This window comes from Malaya genurostris, chromosome 2, assembly GCF_030247185.1.
Source record: "Malaya genurostris strain Urasoe2022 chromosome 2, Malgen_1.1, whole genome shotgun sequence".
NCBI classification, from domain to species: Eukaryota; Metazoa; Arthropoda; class Insecta; order Diptera; family Culicidae; genus Malaya; species Malaya genurostris.
In genome coordinates this window covers 263,040,874-263,061,258 of record NC_080571.1, presented here as the reverse complement: position 1 = coordinate 263,061,258, position 20,385 = coordinate 263,040,874, and the positions used below count along the sequence as shown (strand labels likewise).

General features: G+C 35.5%; 1 protein-coding gene across 3 annotated transcripts in view; it reads left to right on the top strand.

The window, feature by feature from the left end:
- The window catches only part of LOC131429780 (probable G-protein coupled receptor CG31760), a 228,585-nt gene extending 208,213 nt beyond the window's left edge, over nucleotides 1-20,372 (top strand). The window contains exons 12-13 of one of the 3 annotated variants that reach the window (XM_058594124.1): nucleotides 1,806-1,921; nucleotides 2,061-20,372. The gene's annotated coding sequence lies outside the window, so the exon portion shown is untranslated. Of the gene's footprint in view, nucleotides 1-1,805 lie in introns of all 3 variants that reach the window. The other 2 variants (XM_058594123.1, XM_058594121.1) reach the window with 2 other exon arrangements.
- Nucleotides 20,373-20,385: the final 13 nt, after the last annotated feature.

Genomic DNA, 20,385 nt, shown 5'->3' with positions numbered 1-20,385 from the left:
GTTTTGTTTTGAGACCAAATTAGGAAATTTTTTACGTGTTTTGTTTCGCCGGTTTAAGTGACGGTGTACAATATTGAACACACTTTACCCTATAACTCCGGAACCGGAAGTCGAATTCGGATGAAATTCAGGAATCCCGTATGGGACCGGGAGACCTTTTATTTGAATCTAAGTTTGTGGAAATCGGTCAAACCATCGCTGAGAAAAGTGAGTGAGATCCGTTTTGGTATATATGACCACAATTTCCGGTACTTCCGGAAACGGATACCGGGAACCAGGATAGCCGAAATCGGTTTGTTTAGTTGCCTACTGATAATGACTATCGATTTGTTTTGTTTTGAGACCAAATTAGGAAATTTTTTACGTGTTTTGTTTCGCCGGTTTAAGTGACGGTGTACAATATTGAACACACTTTACCCTATAACTCCGGAACCGGAAGTCGGATCCGGATGAATTTCAGGAGTTCCGTATGGGACCACGAGACCATTCATTTGAATCTAAGTTTGTCAAAATCGGTTCAGCCATCTCCGAGAAAACCTAGTGAGATTATTTGACACATACACACACAGACATTGCTCAGCTCGATGAACTGAGTCGAATGGTATATGACACTTGGCCCTCCGGGCCAATTTTCCCTAGTCGGTTTTTCAAGTGATTGCATAACCTGAGAAAGGCAAAACAGGTAAAAAGATATAATAATGAATAATATAAATGTCTAACCTTCAGATAATTGACGACACGAAAAAAAATTTAAACTTTAGAAACAGATTGTAAAACTATTCGAACCTGTAGGTCTGGCTATTTAATGGCCCTAGAAACCTATTGCAACTGTCTCCCGATTCCGGTTCCGGAAACAGTTATTCAAAATGTTTGATATAAAACTTGGATACATTTCTCGTGAAAATTTAATGAGAAAGGTATCGTTACACCACTAGGTGGATTAAAGCAGATCTTTAAACTCACAGTTTGTGAGAATCGGAAAAGTCCAGTGTACATGCGTAACACTCACAGGTCAAAATCTCTTTTGTTCAAAATACTTTTTCTCCAGAGAGAATCTGTTCTCGCGACATTAAACCAATTAATTCAGGATTTTATGGCTCACTTCCGGGGATGCAGAATGACATAGCTTTTGTAAAGCATACTTTCGGGGAAGCAGAAAGAGACGTTTCTATTTGTTTTGTACTGCCCCAACTTATTATCTACTCCAATCCTTTTCATCGTCCTTTTTATCCATCCCTTTTCATCAGGAAAATTATGAGAAGCCATGGTAAAGCACGAACCTCCGAATAACAATGGGATCGTACCACTTGACCCGATTTAATTCGATTCTTGATCCAATAATGCTACCGATGGAATAAAATTCAGGGAAATGCGATTCCCGTGAAAATAAGCATCTATTGTGAATTTGAACACTAACACATATCTCAAGTAGTGATAGTGCGTATGAGCGTATCAAGCATTATTGATTGGAAACATCTTGCAACAAAAATATATTTAAGTTTACTGTTTTACAGCAATGTCAGTTGAAAACCTATCAAATCATGTTATCTAAATGTAACAAACTCAATTAAATAACAGTTGTTCCGATTGAACAGAGAAGAAAAGGCAATACATTGCCTGAGGTAAACGTACACGTACACCAATCAATCGAGTATTATGAATATCCTCGCACACATGGTTCGCATTCAATCTGAACCCAAAATCAACCCGGATCCAATACCGACATGCTGATGTAAATTAACTTTTCGCCTTGAAACCTCATGTCACGTGCCGTACGGTAATGAAAGTACTTTCTGTCGTTTCAGCCCTTATCCGCTGTCACTGGTGCCGATTTCCGGAGAAACCTCAGCTGCAACGTAGTCCTCGGTAGGCTAGGAAGCCTTCCTACCCGTCATCAGTCCCAGTGCTGAGCGACCTTCCGGTAATTATATTGAAATTCAATTTTGCACGTGTTCCGTATCCCCACAGCAGACACATTTTATCTCATTCGGTTGCCTTTTCCCCGACACATTGCGCACCGAATATTCCAGCGTGTTTTGTGATGAATTCGACGTTTCAAGGTTCGATAGAAAAAACAGAAGGCACACGCTATCAGGGCAATCTATTGAGTCCTCCTCGGTAGTCGACGGAAAGATCGCTGCATGTTTGCGACAATAATAGAAATGGCAAAATTTTGATGAAAATATTTACGGATGTGTAAATATAAGGGGGATTAGATGAAACCAACTAGTGGGATTTATATACCATTTAGCAGTGAATCTTTAGGACAGAGCAGTGACGATAAAAGTATCAGTAGAATAGACCTTAGCCTTTCTTGACAGTAACAGAACAAGAATCGGTTATCTAATGCAAACTATCTATTGAAGCTGAGGTGTCAGGTTTTCTAGTTACAAGCTTGAAAACAAAAACGACCGGTTATCTATTGAACTGAATTGTTTTACTAACTTCTCGTTCAATTATTCCATCCTGATAAAAATGCAAAAGTACGCACGATTGCTCACTATCGTGCCAAACTAAAAGAAAAATAAAAAGAAGAAATACTTTTGCCTCTTGAAAAAATAGGTTCAATTTGCGTATGTCTGTCGTACAACAATAGTTTTTCAAGATAGATTTACATCTTAAAGCAAGTAATCTTAGAGACCCCACTATTGCTAACTATACCGGAACCATTAGAATCGGGTCTCTAGATGATATTTACAATCGTATTAGAAATGAAATTATTGTACCTTGTTCATAGAAAGTTTAGCATTAAAAAGAAGGTCCAAGCATGCGTCTAAATGGAAACTATTTTTGAACTTATGTTAGCGATGACGCCAACGGTTGACGCTTACTTGGATCTATTTTTACTAAGACTTTAGACTCCTTTCTCTGATTAATCGCGAACTGATGATTTTTACATGTGTTAGTAATCCGTACCTCAATTTTATTTCCTTACCAGTCTGGCTCAAATTTTACTCGAACAAGTATTAGGTTAACGTTACCGACAGAAACGAGAAATAAATGTATATTGATTAATGTAAAACACATATAAACAGCAAACCAGAACCAAAGATTCCCATCATCAACCATAATACAAATTACCCACCCAAAGCCGTTGATTAGTTAAGATTCTATATATCTTTGACTGTTATACAAAGAGAGAGAGGAAAATCTATGTCCCACGAAAAACCAAGCACAAATCACACATCGTTCGTTGTTACATGAGCTTAATTTTGATCCTAAGCTTGTTTAATTGGTAAACCGTTTCACGCTAAGCTGCTTGATTACGTTTTGTAATAAAAATCTATTCAGAGCCATTTTAAGAATAGCGCAAAAATCGAGCATTAGTCGTTAAATACTGAAATAATTTAGAAACGTGTTTAGCGTTAGAATGAATGATCAAAATTAACATTAACTCAACTCAGTCAATATAAACAAAGTGGTCACGAAGTGAAATAAGGAACAAATAATAAGTCTTAACAGTGAGCAAATGTAAGCCCTTAGGGAAATTGATGTGATAACACCCGTTCGACGCCAGAAAATATCTACTTTCGCCATTACATACATATAAACCACCTCTCAAGTCGCAATACATGACATGTCCCGTATGGATGACGACTTCTCGGTACCCAGTTTTATTGTCGCCCTGCGGATTGGTTTTTCAACATGTGACGGATGTTTATGGCTCCTGCTCCGAAGTTCAGCGTGAAAGGTAGGTTGGGGAGAAACGCAATTTCCTAATAATTGCAATAAATTTCAAAAAGTTACCAATGAAATAAAAAGTTGTTCGAACGTGGAAGGTTATAAATTCAGATGCATTCTGAGTTCTGAAGTAACAAAAAAAGTTTTACCTAATCTATCTACATTATCATTTGAATCATTCGCAGCATTTTAGTGAAACAACATTGATTTACTGTTGCGAATTCTAAATTTGACAGTCGAGCAGTTATTTTTTGTCAAGTAGTTGAATTTACATCAAACTTTGCCCCATTTCAAACGGGTTGGCGTATGCAAAGACATCATAGTAACGAGATATCCTGCTCTCACATTTCCCGAACAAATCATTGGCAACATCCATTTTTGCGACCATGGCGCCCTCAGGCGAGTCCGCATCGAATCTCGTACTTTGAAGTAGGGGAGAGAAATGTCAAATTCGTGCGAACCAAAATGTGATGGCGTTGCTGAGCTGAAGATTGATTTCGCTCCAAGCTGACAGGGTCGGAAGGATGGAAATTTGTTTGGGTTTATTTTGAGCTGAATATAAAATGATATCAAGTGATATAATAATTGAAATACATAGAACGCAAGAAGAACTTTGAGAAAAAACGGCTTCGTTTGACAATGTAGAAACTTTCTTTTGGAGTATTTTCTTTGACTATAAAAAGTATAAAAAGTTATTGCACAGATGATATTTTTACTAAAAATCTGAAATTAGAATTATTCTACAAGATTTTTTTTCAGTGTGGAAAAATTTCGAACTGTCAAAAATAACCATGTTTCCTACACTGAAAATAATTTGCGCACTAGCATCACGTGCAAAGCATTAGTGGCCCTTACACGATCATTAAAAGTGTCATTACTAAGTAATGACACTTCTGCTCAAACGCTCGTCATTACTGCATTACTGTACATCATTACTTTTTAGCATTACACGTTCATTATTAATGATGAGTATTTGTAACTACTCCAGCAATAGCAATATTTTTATTTTCGTTTAGCTGAAAATAAATTTGATTTGCCATTGAAACGTTAAGGTTAATGAAATATTAACAATTTAAATCTACACTTTGTCATTTTTTCGCGTATAGTTCTAAAGATATTCATCACTTCCACAAAAAAATAAGAAGAAGAAATAATGTTGGTAATGATGGAAAATCCACAATTCCATCATTACTGAACTCGTAGACCTTACACGATCATTAAAAGTGCCATTACTTTTTAGTAATGACACTTTTAATGATCGTGTAAGGGCCGCTATTGGAACTGTAGAGCGCTTGAATTTCATGAAAATATACACTTAACTCACGAAATTAGTGTAAAACCTGTGGATATTTAGTGGGAATCATGCTACATTTATCTGAAATGTACATCAAAACGAGAAAATAAATTCGTTGCCTCTAGATTCTATATGAATTTCATATGAATGTCACATTGTTTTCCAGATAGATTTCAATTGAAACACGGTTGACCGAATCAAGTGTTTTGCAATTACGTTTGGGCTGCACTCATTTCCATTAGAAAATGAAGTGTTCAACACATGTAGTTCGATTCAATAGCAAAGCACATCACACCCAAAAGAAAAACACATCAAGTAAGCTTAGTAAAAAATAATTTAATCATGCATTTTAGTGAATTTGCACATAAAATCTTAAAACCGATCGCTTTGGCTCTGTATTGAATTGAAAAAGCATATTAAGATGAAATGCTATTTACATGTGAATCGATCGTACAAATTTTCATCAGTGTAGCAGGGTTATTTTTGACAACGACAAAATATCTACTCGACTGTCAAATTTTAACTAGAAGTTAGAATAATTCGCGAGATGATCCACAGCCTTAGATCAATTTTTACGTCATCTAACGATTGAATTCGCTTCAAAGTGCATTGACAGCGCAATCGTCAATTTTTGTGATTTTGAATGGGAAATAACAGAAAAAGCAAAAAGAAAGCTTTTAACAAACAAAAAGATGCAAATGATTTTAAATTTAGGTTTAAATTTGACATTTTAATAGTTTTGCTTTTTCGAGTAGTCAAATTTGCCTACACGCTTAGTTTTAGCTACTCAGTGGTACAAAATGGTGTTTACCTGAAAATGGGTAGAACCCTATCAATTCGATTGATATGATGTCAGTTGACTGTACACGCTTAGAAAAAGTTACTCAGAGTTTTAGTACTAGTTACTCATTTTCAAATGATACATGGAAACGTCAAAAATTGAGTAGTTACCATCAATAATAATGAGTAACTCTTACTCTAAATTTGAGTTTAAGGCAAAAACTCGTTTTTATGATACTATTCGCAAGATCAGTCTAAAAGTGGTAATAGCCATTTGTAGCAACAGGTTCTATTTTTTGTCAGTGAGATCGCGTATTTCAAGTGTGAGTCGCTTAACACAAACGGTGTTGTGTCTGCAAAAACCACAATTTTTAGACTGTCATCTTGGTTGTGCCATCGACGCAGTTATTGTGTCCAGAAGTGATCCGTACTGTGCTTCAGAATGGAAACAAATATGCTCAAGTGTGACATTTATGAGGAACAAGTGTCTGATTGGTGTCTGAGCAGTACTGACATGTGTGTTAAGCTACGATTGACACACTACTCCAAGCGATCGCCACTTGATATGATATCTCGAAGTTAGAAATCAATTGTAAATGGAATAATAAATAAACACAGTATGATTATTTTATGTATTACTTGTCAATAACTTAAATTCTAATACAATACAATTAAAAAAAGGAGCAATTTTACGCCAATTTGGTATATGTGGAATAAAATTTCATTCAGAATTTAACTAATTACTCTATTTTTGGTACATGGGCAAATAAAGCATTAATCAGTAAATGAGTAGATTTGACCCAAAAATCGTTTCCAGTGTCCAAAAATCGTTTCAAATTTGAGTAACTAAGGAGTTACTCTAAATTAGAGTTGTTCCACTTTTTCTATAGATGAGTGGGATCTTACTCATTTTTGAGTAACTATTTTTAAGCGTGTATCACTGAATTCAAGTGAAATCCGTCGCACATTGGCCAAATTTTTCTTTTTAAATCTACTCAATTTTTGGGTAGGTATGGTATTTCCCAAACCAAACCTACCCAAACATTGAGTAATTATAGAAAGAAACCGATGTACGACGGGTGTCACTTAAAGACAGCGACACCTTCAACTGACATCATACCAATCAATTTGATAGGGTTCCACCCAATTGTGGGTATAAAACCATTTTGTGCCACTCAGTAACCACAAGTTAGTGTAACTGTAACCCACACGCTCTATGGACGACTACTCAAATCCATAAACTGAAGCAATCTGTCAACATTTGAGTTCTGATTTGATTAGAAATTACTCAAGTAATGAGTTCTCTCACATTTGCTAGTGCGTTATATAGTAAGCGTTGGGTTTTCAAATATTCGAATGAAAAAAAATCTAACTCTCGTGTTGTTCGGTGTGTGTGTTGTTTAAATACAAACACTTGTCAAGAATAAATTGATTAAATTTGTTGTTCATTGACGATTTTAAGACCCTTTCCTGACATTGTTTGCCATTTTAGTCAAATATGTGATTCTTATGGGTTTTCTAGGTTTCAATTACATCCAGTAAGAAGTCGATCAGGAATGTTTGAAACCATTTAATTTTAGTCCCATACAGATCACTTCACAATTTTCTGTTTTGATTTAATATTACTCAAATTTTGACATCTTTATGCCTTTACTCATATATGAGTAAACATGAAGAAACTCAATAAATTCACATTTTGAAAGGGTAGCTTTTTATGGATGAAATAGCAACAAATTACATTGAAATGATATTATCAATTAATTTGACACTTGCTATATTTTTTGTCAGTGTCTGAAAATTACTGTTGAACTGTCAAATACAATCATGCTTTCGAGCAGTATTGTTCTTGACAACGATTAGGTTTTTTACCATCACTGCTAACCTCAATCGGATGAACACATTTTGACAGTTCAGCGGTACTGTTTGTATGTTTTTTTTGTTTGTCTGTTAACAAACGGGTGAGAACGTTCACTGCCCATATCACCTAAATAGAGTTTCAAAACGTTTGTTAACGATTCGATATGGTTCGTTTCAGATATTTATTAAATAAAAGTGGCTAGTTGTGAAGTGTGAAGATGATTGTTTGTGATGAGTTCCTCGTTTTTTTAAGTTTATTTATAAACAGTACCGCTGAACTGTCAAGGATGAATTCTCGTTCATTTGTGACGTCACGATAAATAATCTAATTAGATTTTTATCGTGACGTCACGAATGAACAAGCATTTATCCTTAACAGTTCAGCAGTACTGTTTACAAACAAGCTCAAACAAAAACCGAAGAACACATCTTAACCCCTTAACGCTCATGGGGAAATATATTTCCCTTTTACAAAAATCGTTTCTTCAATTATTATTAAATCGATGTGTTTTATAAACTGAATGTTTAAAAAAATTATTACCAAGGTGACAAATGTGTTTCTGAACGAAGAAAAAAAAAGAACTGTCAATCTTCATTGCACTAAAAAAGTTTGTGCAAAACGACGCATAGAAAATATAACACATATTAAATTTGTTATGTGCAACGTCCACTTGTGCTAAACAAGTACACGAAATCGTTTCGTAGAATACCATAACTAGCTATTTATTTTACTATTATGATTTACTAAATCAATCAATTAAATTACGATATAATAAACCCAACTCTCATTTATTTATTTCTGAGGATCATAGGAAAAAATATTTCCCATGAAATTATAGGAAACTTATGCACCCTGCTATGTTTTTTCTGTTGATTTTCTCTTACTTTATACCCACAATAGCTGAAATATTGTGTTGTACTGACATATTTCGTCCTGGACATCTTATGGTCGTGAAAGGGTTAAACAATCATCATTACACTTTGCAACTAGTCACTTTCATTTAATAAATCTCAAAAATAAACCGTATCCAATCGAGAACAAATGTTTTAAAACTCTATTTATGCAATATGGACCGTAAACGGTCTCATCAAATTTGTCAACAGATAAACAAAACAAATCTCTGTTTACAAACAGTACTGCTGAACTGTCAAAATGTGTTCATCTGATTGAGGTCAGCAGTGACGGTAAAAAACCTTATGAAAATAATTTCTGAGCTGTGAAACACCTACATGTTCTTTGATCATAACTCATGGTTTGAGTTGCGATTATTCAAATTCATAAACTGGGACAATATGTCAAAGTTTGATTGGATTTGGATTTAGGTGAAATTTATTCAGACCATGAGCTCACTCGCATCTATTTATACATTATAGTAAGCGCTGAGTTTTCAAACATTTGAGTGAAAAAATACTTCTTGCAGTTCAGTGCGTTTCCATTATCGGAATATTTTTATCGAATTTAATATTGCAAGAATACGTAGTTTTTCAAAGCCGTTTCTAGATCCAGTTTTTGGAATCATGAATCATCAATATTTTCAATAGAAATTGTGTGGTTTAGGATATCAAAATTGTTCAATTTTGACTCCAAACCGGTCAAAAGGAAACGGTTTTAAATCACTTTTTTGCGCTTCCATTTAAAAGAAAAAAAAGTAATATCTTTAACAAAGAATGCCATGTATATGAACATTAACGAAGGAGAATTTCTTGATTTTGAGTGCAAGAAACTCAAAATTTGAGTTATCTAATTTGAAAAAAAAAATTTCTTTTCGAGTAAAAAATACTCCAATTTTGACAGTTAGGTGGTGCCTCGAGTTCAAAGTACGTGCATTTTTTATGAATTGGAGTGGTGTGTCACTCAATTTTGAGCTATGTTCAATGAGGGTGTAAAATTAACAAAATAGCATGGTTGCCAAAACAAATAACAAATTTATCGTTCAGTAGACGGGGCACTCAGCCCTCTGTCACGGCGCCATCTTGGCGAGACAAAAATCGGAACGTCAAAAATCAGCTGATTTCAATGTGACTGAACAATCAGTAATGCAATCGTATTTCGAATCAATTCGTTTGTAGCAAGAAAGTTTTTCGGCGATTTCCTCACAAAAACTTGCCCGTGTATACAACAGTAAATGTTTTGGAACACCAAAAAGTAGTAACATTGAGCAAAAAGTTGAAGGCATCTATTAAACAGTTTCCTCTCTGGAGAGAAAATATTGATTGATGAGCAGTTTAGATTTTGTGAACACATTGTAATAATATTGTCTCGTGTAAAGATCGCTTTAATTTCATAAATCACTTTGATTGTGTTTGTCTCCGTATTCCGATTCCGAAAGTACCGGAAGTAGTGGTCAGAAAACTCAGCAATTCATCGATATTCAAAAAAAAGCTCATGAGAAAGGCACCACTGCACCATTAGGTGGATTAAAACCGGTTTTTGCTGAAGCGAAAGACAGAAATGTTTTGTCTCTGTTCTTTTGTTTCGAATGCGATCGTTTGCAGTTGAGACCGCAAAAAATGAACACAAAACTGTTTGATTGAATTCGTTCATTGAAAATATGGGACAATTCACGGCTCGGTCCGCGATCATTATTCGTGATATATTTCCATAACATGAAAACGCAGCATATTGCCGAACCCATGCGTTGTTTTGTTGATTTATGGAAACAAATTCATACCGGAATATTACCGTTGTTTTTTATCAAACCAGTGCACATTTTTACTCATTGCTCCGTTATTTATAATTGCGTTCCTATAAATTCGAGGCATAAGCAATTAAATTGATTACTCTCCAGCGATATCTTCTCAATTGTAATTATCAAGCACAAGGTTTGTGGGTAAACTTGATCGATACAAGCTTTAAAAATTTAACTTTCAAGTTATCAAATTAAAGTATGATAGTGAATATTGATTGATCAAAATTGAGTCCCAAACAAAAAAATTTTAGAATATTATTCTTAATTGAGACCTAGCGACATTTTCGTAGTGGGTTCTTTTTACCCTTCCTTTCTCTATTTCCTACTGGCGAAACTCTGAGAACAATAAATGTGCGGTAAAAGGTTGGAGTTCAAACAAATACTTTTGCATATATCTAGAAAAACAGCGATTATCACCGATGGCACACTTCATACGAATTTTCTTTCACTCGAGCTTTAAACTCATTTAAAGTACGTAATCGTAATAAAAATATGATAAAGAACAGGAATATCACAGAGAATTGACATACAGACTGAAACAAAATTATTTAAAAAAACAGGGTAAAATTTAAATAAGCTATACGTTGATAATGAAAGGCTCTCTGCTGCCTATTAGCCATTAGCTGTCAACCTTACAAAACGTTCCACTTCGTTCCGGTACGATAACAAAAATTCTTCTGTCCATTAAGGGTTGCCACCTGCACGGGCATCGTCCTAGAAGAATCTGCCGGGCCGTAGTACAACCGACGAAGACTTACATCATTTCATTCACTATGATATGACGTAACGTATGACATCTTTAATTTAGCTTAACTGAAAATATAAGATATGAAGTGAGGTCCAACGTTCAGGGAGATTCATGCTTTGAATGGTCGATTAAGTTTTATTCGATACATCATCTTTTCGATCGTTCGCCCGATAAAGATATTTGAAACGATTGAATCGATCAGTAATGATGCACTCATTCGAGTTGCTTGGATGTGATTCGATCAATTGAATAGAATTTCGTTCACTGTAAACCGAGCACCATTTAAGCACGCTAAGTGAGACTTCCACACGCTCATTGAGGCTGTGCCAATTACACTACCCTGCATGTGAAATACCACGCAGAAATCGACCAAAACATCTGCACATGTTCATCTGTGTACAACTGCTATCAAGTTCCAATAGCAGTCCTACCCTAAAACGGTTTCTCCGGATAGAAAAGTTACGAGTTTGAGCCCAGTCTCAGCGGTAATTTATTCGCGAAATTTTAATTTTCTGTTAGATGTTTCATCAGCTCTTTTCTAACATTTTTCATTGCTTTCTTTAATGATTATGATTTTTAGTTTAATTTGTTTTCTACATAAAACACGGTAAAAGAACAGGTTGGGTTAGAAAAAGTTTTTTGGGAGACCTAAATTCGATCCCAAAAACTATTTGACGTTGTTTTACTTTAAAAAGCTAGTGTCAGTTTCATTAAAACTCGTACCATGTGCAGTTCTGCAGCCGAAAAATCGTTTCGCTCTCGTTATTGTCGCCTCATTGGCTGTGAACGGAGCACATAGCAAATTTTCATTCAACTAGTGTCGATATTGAACAAATTTTCAGTTCGTTATTCGAACAATTTTCTTGACCTACGTTTACACGCTACCTGCGAGGGAAGCAGTCAAAAACGCAAAATGGCTGTGTGTGCGTATGTGTGTATGTGTGTGCAAATAAGCACTCACTTTTGGTTTGCTTTGATCAAACGTAACTAACTTGCACACGCGTTTTGACACTTCGCATGACGCTTGCACTCTGACATCGACCTATGATTTGGCACGAAATTGTCAAAAAAAAAATTTGTTTTTGTTGAGTCACGCTTTGTCCTTAACAGTGCTCATCTTGTAATGTATGGACGGTACATGTTTTCAAATCATTTCTTTTTCATAGTATACTAGCCACTAGACAACAAATTTCAGTAAGATTTCTCATTTTTCGACTATACCTACCCTGGAACAAAATGTCATTAAAATCAAATATCCTAAATCGACTTCAAAAATCGATTTATTTCGTTACAGGACTCAATAAAAAAATTTTCATATTTCTATTCGAAAATTTAACAAACTTTAGGATTTGTCATTTTTCTATTATAGCAAATCGAAAAAAATGTAGAAAAAGTCCAAAAAACAGTTCAGATCAATTTTTGAAAAACAAAGTATGCAGAATGGCTTTTTGTTTGTCCAGAAAGATTCTTTGAAATTTTAGAAGATGCTACCAACTTCGAATACGATTTGGCGTGAAATTTGCTATAACAAAAAGTTTTACTTTTCTTTAAACTCGTCAGTGCAGAGCAGTTCAATTTGAACTGTTTAGTGCAAACTTAAGCAGTTCAACTTGAACCGCTAAGCAGACGTAAAGTTAATGCTATTTGTAAAACATTTTTCAAATTGGCACCGAAGTGCCACGTCTTGGCACGCCAACGAAAACTTTAGTTTCGGCTAATACTGGCAGATTTAAGTATGGTCATTTAGGGGTTAACATAAGTTTGTGCTTAAAACACATAACAAACAGTTAGACAAAATTTTTCCCTTAAAAGTGTCCATCTTGCTAGGTATAAGCTGTTTGTAGGGAACATAATTATCAATTATTGGAATTGAAATTTTAGCAAAATCAAAATGTCTTTTTTTTTTTATTGAGAATCGAGATTCAATTCTAAAAATTTATCAATTTTGGCAAAGATTGTTGAAACCATTTAAACAATACATTTTCGTAGGATTTGTCATTTGCGATCATAGTCAATTGAAAAAGTTTATAAAAAATGTTTGACCCTTTTCAGAAGACAGTCGAGATCAATTTTGAAAAAAAAACAAAATATTCAGAATTGCTTTTCGTGAACAAGTCTACAGAAAGTTTCATTGAAATCTGAGACTCCGAAACACGATTCGGTATGAAATTCATCTACACACTTATTTTTTCTCACTGAATCTCGGCAAAATAATTGCCGAGATTTGCACCGCCGAGTTCACGGTAATCATCTTGGCAAAAGATAAAATTCCAAAGTCTCGGCAATCTCGAATTTGACAACCGTCAGTTATTACGGAAATTGTCAGTAAAAAGTTCACTGTCAATTCGGCATAACTATTACTGAATGTTCGGATGAAGCAACGAAGTGAGATTTACTAATTACTGAGCCTTCAGCAATTGAAAGTAAACAAATAATACTTTTTTTTTCTTGTATACATTCAATTGGGTATCAAGATTTCATTTTATTTCCGTATAAACATACAAAAAATATACAATTACATTACTTATGTACGAGGACTAGCTCCGAATATGTTGGTTGACACGTCGTTGAATTTCTTCGACATATCCTATAATTACTTTCCAACAGGAAAACCAGGATCTGTAAGAAAGGGAGGAAGCTTTCTGTATATAAGCACAAGATTTTGACAAATCTCGGCAAAAAGATGTGCTTTGCTGAAATATCGGTAAATCTACTAAACGAATCTCGGAAAACATTATATTGAATACTGAGCAATCAGTGAAATTGTGAGTATCTGATCTGTCTCGGCATTTTACTTTACCGAGCTCGAGAATTGGGTATTGTCTTTTTATTAAGTTCTCGGTTGATTTTTCAGAAGGCCGTAAGAACAACTGACAGTTTCTCTTTGCTTACTTTCTCTTCTATTAATTACCAAGCAGATTCTACGTGTATCACTCAACTCTTTGCATAAAATGATACCCGAAACATTCGACTTTCATACAGAATTGTGAAACTCAAGAAAATCTTTATAATCACATCACCATAATCGAAAGAGAAAGTAAACAAAGAGAAACTGTCACTTGCTCTTACGGCCTCCTGAAAAATCAACCGAGAGCTGAAGCTCTCTTTACACTGATATAAACAGGCAATGCATTACACCACAATACGGGCTCTTGTAAGATTGTTTTCTTATTTTCCGATAATTCTAACTGCTGTTAGAAGCATTATGCTGTTGTCAATATTTCGGTTTTGAAAATGAGAAGCAGATCACAATGAAATATCATTCAAATACAATGCGCAGAAAAAAGTGCGCTCAATGCGGAACAAATGCATATAAAATATTTCAATGTGAACATCAATTCACCGGACTGAATCGGAAATACGGAAGTTCCTCGATTGGAATACAGTTGTGTAATGGTAAATAGAATGATCATTAGATTTTATACATCAATCAGCAAACTCTCAATCGGATATGAAATGGTTGAAAACAAAATTAGCCGACTCAGGAAAAACAATGCGCATATCCCGCGCATCGTGACTTTCCGGTTAATAGAGTTCTGGTCACCACATAATCAACGAATAATATGGCATAATCAGTAAGTACAGTCATACGATTTACTGAATCACACTAGAACTGGAATCAGCAAAACTGAAACTTTTAACCTATACCAAAAGGAAAGTTCAGCCTGATGGGACTGCATCATCTAACATAGCGATATAAAAGCGAGACATTATCGAGATTTCGTTTCCTAATTCCTTCACAATTTTTCGTTAACAGTATCCATTTAAACCAACAATGTCCAAAAATGTTCACTAACTCTTAAAGTTGAGACGTCAGCTGTCAAGCTGTGACATCATTCAACACTCTACATTAAGCTATAACACCGTACGTGCTATCAGTCGGGCAACATCAAAGAGCTCATGTTTTTATCAAGTTTTCATCTCTCACCCTCTCGATGGTGCATGAATTGGTACAAGAAGAAAATGTGCACTTTTGAAGAACAGAAAAAAAGCCCAAAATTCTCGAACAACGACCGTAATTGGATGTCCAACATTACGACCTTTTCCGACGCCTTTCCGTTATGTGTCATAATTCCTGGAAAGGGTGTAGAAAAGCGCATTCCTCAACCAACCCGAGCTTCATCCCAACATCGAACGAAGCCCACTGAATGATCAGCGTTTTGTAAAAGGAGAGCCGAACATTTCCCCAAAGTCTTTCTGCAACCCAACCGATAAGCGCCTTTCGCTGACCCGTTTCCGGACTGATGGATGGCTTTCCTCCCTCACAGCATGTATCTCTCTAAATCTAAGTCCAGTAATATAAACACACTTACTATTTAATACAAGCAGGAGAGCAACTCTCGGTAGGAAACGGGCCTTGCCTCAGCAAATGTGCTCAATCACTTTCGGGATTTTGGGGGGATATTTCGACAGTTGAATGGAACACGGTGTGTGTATGCGTGGGTGAGAACAAAACTTGAACGAAAAACAACACAACATGCCCGACTGATAGCAAGTTCTTTATGTCAGTCAAATTAATTCGACTTGTGTAAGTCGATGCTGTCACAGACCCATTACTGAGATCAACGTTTTGTTACTTCTCTTTCTTTTTCATTTAAGTCTTTAAATCGCTAAATCGCAAATCAAGGATGAAAATACGATTATTACTGTTCCATTGATAAACGAACAAAAAAATTAAATTGAAAAGTTTGTCACTGCTAGTTTCTGCTTTAAGCCTTCAATAATGCTTCAAAAAACCGACATTTAACAGCCCTTTTCGAAAAGTGATAACTACAATTAAATTATAAAGGTCGCCTCTTTCTTCGGTACAAGTTGCTGTATTCAAATGCTGTCACTTGGCCGAAAACGAAGTCAGCAAAACGCAGAACAAACATCCTCTTCATTTCACCAGAAACGTTTCATATTGAAAATTTTCAATGGCAAATGAACGTCATTTATGTCAGTTACGTAGTGGCCGTTTCATGTAAGTGAAAGTATGAAGAAGAATATAAGAGTTTATTGTTAACCAAGTTTTCCATGTACTGAATAGAACAGTTTAAATGTTTTAATTTCACCCTCTTCCAGCGAGCTATTCTGCAAGTGGAGGAAAAATTTCTTAATGGCCCTTTGAACATTTTTTGGTGAATTCTTGAGAATTTTAAACTTTTGTTACATTTCTAAATCATCTGTGAGTTTAGTGATGAAGCTAAAAAACAGTTACTTAGACAAAATGTCGATGTTCAAGCAATGAATGATTAGCTTCCCCCGATAAGACTAACAGAAAAAAATATTTATTGCAATAGACGGGTTTAGTTCAAATAACTGAATAATTGGTTAAAATAACTGAGATGCTTTATGCTTTCATGCATACAGGTAACTTTGCTGGGATTGTATCACTGCTCAGTTGCACGAGTAACACCTCATTGAAACGTTTCATTTTTCGCTCAGCTGGCTTTTCCGTGCATAGCTTCTATTAGTAATCCCGCAAAATAGGAACTTTTAATTCAACACGCGAAAGACAATAGATATGGAAGATTGTCGTAAAACTATTTATTTTTCGGAAAACTGTTTTTTTTAAACAGATAATATTTAGTTATGTTTACTTTATGTATCGCGATACAAATGCATCGAAGCAGTATAGTAAACTTTTTTATTAGGGAATTGAAATCTACATTCAGGAAATGTAATCAATTTTTCATCAAACATTTATGAAAAATTGATCAAAACTGATATTTCATCCAAAAATTATTGCTAAAAACCTATTTTAATCCACCTAGTGGTGTAATGATGCCTTTCTCATGTACATATAATATTGTGGTATTCTATTCCAAATTTTTCTCTTCGATTTTTGAAAGAAACCAAGAGATTGCTTGTGAATAAAATACAGAATAAAACAGTGCTTTGATTGCGTAAGTCATCCTTAAGAAAACGAAGTGGGTTCACTATTATATGCACTTCCGGGACCGGAACCCGAGAACCGGTATAATCAAAGTCGGTTCGTACGGTTACCAACTAACATGACACACAAACTCTACTAGTACGCACTCTAAATTACGATTTAAATGTTTGTTGCATCCGAAAATATTTCAAGTGACGGTGTACAATATTGCACACTTTACCCTATAACTCCGGAACCGGAAGTCGGATCCGGATGAAATTCAGGAATTCCATATGGTACCGGAAGACCTTTCATTTGAATCTAAGTTTGTGGAAATCGGTCAAACCATCGCTGAGAAAAGTGAGTGAGATACATGTTGGTATATATGACCACTATTTCCGGTACTTCCGGAACCGGATACCGGGAACCAGGAAAGCCGGAATCGGTTTGTTTAGTTGCCTACTAATAATGACTATCGATTTGTGTAAGTTTCATTTGAATCTAAGTTTGTCAAAATCGATTCAGCCATTTCCTAGAAAACCTAGTGAGATTATTTGACACATTCACACACACACAAACACACACACGCACACACACACACACACACACACACATATATATATATATATATATATATATATATATATATATATATATATATATATATATATATATATATATATATATATATATATATATATATATACACATATACACACATATACACACACATACACACACACACACACACACACGCACACACACACACACACACACACACACACACACACACACACACACACACACAGTCATTGCTCAGCTCGATGAACTGAGTCGAATGGTATATGACACTTCACCCTCCGGGCCAATTTTCACTAGTCGGTTTTTCAAGTGAGTGCATAACCTTTCTATATGAGAAAGGTTAAAAGATTGTTTAAAACTCAATCGTTCAAACCACTTTGATAAACTGGTTACACTGCATATTTATATATACATAGATCTATGAAATTCGTTCCCAAAAATGTACGTAAAAATTACCAACACAAGTAAACTTGGTCCACATTTGATCCTTAAATCTAAAGTTGTGAAAGCCGTCTCCCAGAAAATTGAGTGCATGGAAATGTTACATATGCACACATACGCGCACATACACATATAAAGGGTGATTTTTTAAGAGCTTGAGAACTTTTTTAAACAATAAAACGCATAAAATTTGCAAAATCTCATCGGTTCTTTATTTTAAACGTTAGATTGGTACATGACATTTACTTTTTGAAGATAATTTCATTTAAATGTTGACCGCGGCTGCGTCTTAGGTGGTCCATTCGGAAAGTCCAATTTTGGGCAACTTTTTCGAGCATTTCGGCCGGAATAGCCCGAATTTCTTCGGAAATGTTGTCTTCCAAAGCTGGAATAGTTACTGGCTTATTTCTGTAGACTTTAGACTTGACGTAGCCCCACAAAAAATAGTCTAAAGGCGTCAAATCGCATGATCTTGGTGGCCAACTTACCGGTCCATTTCTTGAGATGAATTGTTCTCCGAAGTTTTCCCTCAAAATGGCCATAGGATCGCGAGCTGTGTGGCATGTAGCGCCATCTTGTTGAAACCACATGTCAACCAAGTTCAGTTCTTCCATTTTTGGCAACAAAAAGTTTGTTAGCATCGAACGATAGCGATCGCCATTCACTGTAACGTTGCGTCCAACAGCATCTTTGAAAAAATACGGTCCAATGATTCCACCAGCGTACAAACCACACCAAACAGTGCATTTTTCGGGATGCATGGGCAGTTCTTGAACGGCTTCTGGTTGCTCTTCACTCCAAATGCGGCAATTTTGCTTATTTACGTAGCCATTCAACCAGAAATGAGCCTCATCGCTGAACAAAATTTGTCGATAAAAAAGCGGATTTTCCGAATGGACCACCTAAGACGCAGCCGCGGTCAACATTTAAATGAAATTATCTTCAAAAAGTAAATGTCATGTACCAATCTAACGTTTAAAATAAAGAACCGATGAGATTTTGCAAATTTTATGCGTTTTATTGTTTAAAAAAGTTCTCAAGCTCTTAAAAAATCACCCTTTACAGCCATTTGCTGATCTCGACGAACTGATTCAAATGGTATATGACCCTCGGCCCTCAGGGCTCCAGTACGATAATCGGTTTTCACAATGATTGTATAGTCTTTCTATATGAGAAAGGTAAAAACCAACTTGTTCTGGCTGAAGTGCAGACCTTTTATGTGAAACTAGTTTGATCAAAACTGGTCCAACTATTTCTGATATCTTGACCTCTTTCTTCTGTACGCATAAGCAGACACAAATTCTCGAACCGTTGAGCTGAACCGAATGGTATTTGAAACTATGCCCTCCGGTCATAAGAAAAATATTCAAAAGTTTGAGTTAATTCTATACCTTCGTCACCCTGAACCAATGAGGTAATGAATACAATTTTACGCCATGCAACTGTTGAAAACTTCAACAATTCCAATGGAATTATGAATTTTGCTGAAAATTATTACCCCAAGGAATCTTTACCCACGGATTTCGCATCTGTTTATTTGAATGTACTTCCAAACTTTATAATAACCAAACCCATGTCACTGCTCAACTTCGGAAGTTCTTGATGGTAAAGGTGAATTAACAGTTAACGAACAACGTCAAAAAGTTTCTCGTGAGAATTCTCCTCTTTGATGTGCACCTACCACTGTGAGAAAATTTTCCTCCAATTCACAGCAGGCATGTGTGCGAATGTTCCGCTTTTATCATCGGGTCGTATTCGAATAAATCAGATTTTTTTTAAAGAACTCCCCCACCCCCCCTTTCCTCCCCGCATGGGATTAAGGAACTTAAATCGAGCTTCCATTTCCATCATCTGTCAAAAGCAGGTGTTTTATCTTGTTATAGCAGCTCATATTAGCGTCATCGAGCCTGATCGATTCGGGACATGTGCTGCGATTCGATTGGAAATTCTATGTTAAAAGGGACTGGGGAGGGTAGCTTAACGCGCGAACGGGGGATGCTTTTGGCGTATTCGGAGAAACAAAATTCTGTAACTTATTTCGATAGTAACGTTTTAAGCTGGAAAACAAGTGTTTCATGTTTAATTATTACAACCTGAAAGGTATGCTAGGATCGTCTTCTAGTCTTTGTATTTGAGCGAATATTGATTCAGGAGACTTGCATTTTTTCTCGTACATCTAGGTGAATAGATTTTATTGACGTGTTAGATATTTACGAAGAATATATAGTTATACTCGTATGTTTGTAATGCATATATCCACTAACAATAAACAATAAACTGTAATATACGACTTAAGCAAGCCGAATCAATTCGTTGGAATGGAAACTAAGAAACAGAACCTAAAGTCCAGTTGAGCTACAATTAGCAATAATAAGATAAATGTACATGTGTTTAATCCATGATATAAACTGTGCGAAAATAAATTTGTACAATAAAATTTAACCGTTCTTCTGGT